The sequence below is a fragment of the Micromesistius poutassou genome (assembly GCF_964030765.1).
Source record: "Micromesistius poutassou genome assembly, chromosome: 3".
Lineage (NCBI taxonomy): Eukaryota > Metazoa > Chordata > Actinopteri > Gadiformes > Gadidae > Micromesistius > Micromesistius poutassou.
Window position 1 is genome coordinate 2,258,638 of NC_140273.1, and position 5,000 is coordinate 2,263,637.

The window sequence follows — 5,000 nt, forward strand, 5'->3', positions numbered from 1 at the left end:
GTGTGTTTGTTTGTATTTGTGTTTGCTTTGATACGTGTGTATGTACTGTATGTGTGTGTCCTTGGATGTATGTGCTCGTATGTGTGTATATTTTTGTGTGTGTGTCTATGCGCGTCACGTTGTGTGCGTGTGTGTGGGGGTGTTTGTGCATGTATGTATGTGTTTGTCTGTGTATGTGTATGCCTGTGTGTGTGTGTGTGTGTGTGTGTGTGTGTGTGTGTGTGTGTGTGTGTGTGTGTGTGTGTGTGTGTGTGTGTGAGTGTGTGAGTACATGTTTGTGTATGTATGTCTCTCTATGTGTCTGCGTGTGTGCGTATTCGTATGCGTGTGCGTGTGTGTGTGTGTTTATGTGTGTGTGTGTGTGTGTGTGAGTTTGTGGGTGCATGTTTGTTTGTCTATGTGTCTGCGTGTGTGCGTATGCGTATGCGCGTGTGTGTGTGTGTGTGTGTGTGTGTGTGTGTGTGTGTGTGTGTGTGTGTGTGTGTGTGTGTGTGTGTGTGTGCCCAGAGCCATCACTTTGTATTCAGGCTGTGTTGTGGCCTTAGCTGCAGTGGGAGCAGTTAGCATCCAGCAGCAGCATCCATTTGTTAGCGCCCCCCACCCCCCCCCCCCCTACACTGCCCCCCCCCCCGGCTCCCCTCTGGGACCCCCGGTCGGGGACTGACCTGAGGAGGGGGGGGGGGGGGTGAACCGGGGGTGAACCGGTCACCACACACACACACACAAACAAACATGGCAAACACACATACACACACAAATACAAACAACACACACACACACACACACACACACACACACACACGCTCGCACACACACACACACACACACACACACATACACACACACACACACACACACACACACACACACACACACACACAGTGAAACACACAAACAAACATGCAGAAACACACATCCACACAAATACGCACAAATACAAACAAGAAAAAACACACACACACACATACACACACACACACACACACACACACACACACTCACATACAAATAAAGTCATGGATCATGAATTGGGGGCTACATACAAATACACAGAACTGCTCCCCAAACATCCATATGTATTCTCTGCTCCAGCGGTACCTGCCTGCCCGACCAACCACAGCTGGAGACACAGAGAACAACAGCTGCTGGAGAGGAGAGGGTCAGAGACTCAGACAACCCGCGTCCTCTGAATCACTCCCCCCTGCTGCAGGCGCACGCACACTGTGTGATGCACAACACACACATGTACCTGCACACACACACACACACACACACACACACACACACACACACGCAGGCAGGCAGGCACACTCACATCGACATTGTGCACACTCACAAACACAAACACACGCCCACGCACAAACGCACACCCGCGCACAAACACCCACCCACGCACACACACGCACACAGTACATAAGCCAGGTCTAATGCCACTTCATGAACTAACAACTCTCACATCTCATCCATTAAACATCGCAAACACAATCCACACATACGGATCTGTGTGAGAGCCCGGGCTACAGATACAAGCTGTGTTCCAAATCGTTCCCTATCACAGATGTAGTGCACTATGTAGGGTGCTCGCCATTTTGTAGCGGTGTTCGAAATCCCAGTGGTTAATTTCATTCACTATAAAGTGGACAATAAAATACCCAAAATTTACATGCTACTCCCATATACCACAATGCAATGCGGGCGCATTTACTGAAGCAAACAACGTTTAGAAATGTTCAGCATAGTGTCCGAAATCTGAAATCTATAGTTCACTATATCATAAACACTATATAGGGAATAGTGAGTGAGTGAATAGGGAACGATTTTGTACACAGCTACAGTCTCCTTGGATCTAGTTATAATGACTGAGGGCTGTGTGCATTGGAACTATATATACATATACATACATGCTCTCCTCGGATCTGTTTATAGAGACCGGTTTGTGCTTAGAACTCAGACATCAAACATCTCCAGCTTCTGTTTGATCGCAGGTGTCTCTGCGACGGGCTGCCTGCTCCCCATATCCACCAGTCACTCGATATAAATATATATATATATATATATATATATATATATTTATATGCATCTATCAATGTATAAACAGTATAATCTATCTATCTATAGCTGAGCTCGGTATATATATATATATATATATATATATATATATATATATATATATATATATATATATACCGAGCTCAGCTATATACTGTATATATATATATATATATATATATGCATCTATCAATGTATAAACAGTATAATCTATCTATATATATATATATATATATATATATATATATATATATATCTATCAATGTAAAAACAAAAAACAGTATAATCTATCTATATATATATATATATATATATATATATATATATATATATATACCACAAGCCTGCCAGCGCCTGGATGTCCTTTAGCTCAGCTATTCACCGAGCTCAGAGAACAAGGAGGGATTCTATATGATTGTGGACGCAGACACACTCCAACAATACAATCACAGGAACGTCGGCCGTTTACAACGCACACAACGCAGTAACCGCAACCGCAAACGCGATCAGCCACAATCATCATCTTTCTGTCGATATCAGAAATGTATTAAAGCCATTTAACCATAACAACATTAGCCGGCCGGTATCGATCCGCGGCGGTGATAACCTTATCTGTGAGTTATCATGACATTAGCAGAGGCCACAGACACTACAACACGCTAACCCGGTACACCACCGCAGTCCCCCGTCCCCCCCCCCCGCGCTCCTGACCCTGAGACCAGCCCAGCGGCCGGTCGCAGGGACTCACGTGTCGACCTTTACGTCCCTCTGCACGCGGCGGTCTAGGACTCACGGCCCGTAGGCACCCTGGGGTGACGCACACGTCTGCTGCACATTGGTCAGTACTCGTGACACGTGTGGCTCTCAAGACAAAGGCAAAGGGGAAACACTGACTACTACCACCATGTCGGGGTTAATGTGTTTAAACACATGTACCACACGTGTTTAAAGAGAGAGAGAGTCAGAGAGAGAGAGAAAGAGTGAGAGAGAGAGAGAAAGAGAGACCAGAGTGAGAGAGAGAGAGAGAGGGAGAGAGAGAGAGAGAGAGAGCGAGAGAGAGAAAGAGAGACCAGAGTGAGAGAGAGAGAGAGAGAGCGAGAGAGAGAGAGAGAGAGAGAAACGATCAAGGCAAAGCCAGAGAGAAGCATTAAGCACGATCATGGTGGTAGTTCTGCTTCTCGTGAAGGCAGAGAGACACACAATACAATACTCTGTACTCAGTGGAGGCCACTTCAAACACACGGCTGTCCATTGTGTGTGTGGGCAGAGGACCATAACACTACATATTGTTTCTGTGTTGACGCATCCTCTGACAGACTCAGACCGGCGGGGTCAGGCCAACCAGACGGGGGAGGCAACTAAAAACAGATGAGTTCTGCTGTGTGTGTGTGTGTGTTTGTGTATGTGTTTGTGTATGTGTGTGTGTGTGTGTGTGTGTGTGTGTGTGTGTGTGTGTGTGTGTGTGTGTGTGTGTGTGTGTGTGTGTTGATGACGGCTGGTTCTGCTTTACTGAAGGCGAGGCCGTGATGCGGCGGTGGGCCGACCAGGTGAGGCAGCTCGCTGTGGGCAGACGGAGCCGTCTCCTCTCCAGTGGGTTTCTCATTAAAGTCACTCCCAGAGAGAGAGAGAGAGAGAGAGAGAGAGAGAGAGAGAGAGAGAGAGAGAGAGAGAGAGAGAGAGAGAGGGAAACAGCGAGAGATGCAGCGCAACACCAGGAGAAATCTTTATCACGATCACTGAGAGCTGAGCGCTTGAAAAGGAGTTTGAATGCTGGCTGGCTGCTACCTCGTAGATATTTAATGATTTAAAGACATCTTACTGGAGTAGTAAGAAATACATTTTGCTTCAAACTTCGGCTAATGGTAGATTGAAGTAAAAGGAAAAGAAAAACGGACCAGAAAAGAATTAGAGGAAAAGTTATTCCAAGAAAAACAAGCACCCTCGTTAATCTCTATTGTTGCCTCTTTAACGACGTCAGCAGGAGCCAAACATCGCTGGTTTGAGGTTTTTTTTCGACAGCTCGCCCACGTCAGCCAAACATCACTAAGTCATTACGGACTCCGTCTATCGCTGGTAAACGGCCATCATTTGTGTCTTAAGGCGGACAGCCTGATTGCCAGCCAACAGAGCGCTCTGGACCATAATGCCTCGCTGTGACCCTGAGTCTCTCTGAGTGGTTAATGAAGACTCTTTTGTTTGCGTGTTTTACAGAAACACGTGCGTGGGCGCCAGCGTGTGATTAAAACACGTTAATGACCCACCTACACACTGCGTGGTGGCAGGTGACAGAGTGCTGCTCCGAGGTCCGACTCCAGAATCGATAATACAGAGAGACGTAGAGAGACCGCGTCAAAGTAGAAACCAGCAGAAACTGAAGTCCAACAGTCCAGGATTAATCCTCCAAATCAAAAAATGTTTGCAATTGAATGTCCAAGCAAACATGTGTTTAATTGTGTGTGTCCGGTTAGCGGCTGCAGTTTGTCCCCTACGATTCGTTCCAGCAGCAGAGGCTGAGGTGTGTGTGTGAGGCTCACTATGTTGATGTGCGTGTGTGTGCACGGTTCAAATGTGCACAGTGCTGATGTTCACGTGCACGGTTCCAGTGTGTGTGTTCACGGTGCTGATGTTCACGTACACAGTGCTGATGTGTGTGTGTGTGTGTGTGTGCACGGTGCAGACGTGCACGTGCACAGTGCTGACGTGCACGGCCACTAAAGGCTTTAATGTGATAAATGCTCCAGTATGGCTCGGGTGCATTCCAACAGAGATGGTCGCATGCAGCGGTTTAACAACAACCCAGAACAAGACATAGCATTCTGGCGCAGAAATATTTATACTAGCCCACATATTTTGGCGTTAATGTTAGCGCAGAGACGTAGAACTGTTCCACTGGGTTGGCCGTCTTCCCGTACTAGAGGGATTCATGTGTTTGAAACGTTAAGGTTCATGCT

The 5,000-nt window shown here is 46.8% G+C and overlaps 1 protein-coding gene across 1 annotated transcript in view; it reads right to left on the bottom strand.

Annotated features, from left to right (window-relative positions):
• LOC311340459 (xylosyltransferase 1-like) overlaps positions 1 to 5,000 on the bottom strand; it is a gene marked incomplete at both ends in the record, with an annotated part of 54,304 nt that overhangs the window by 32,385 nt on the left and 16,919 nt on the right.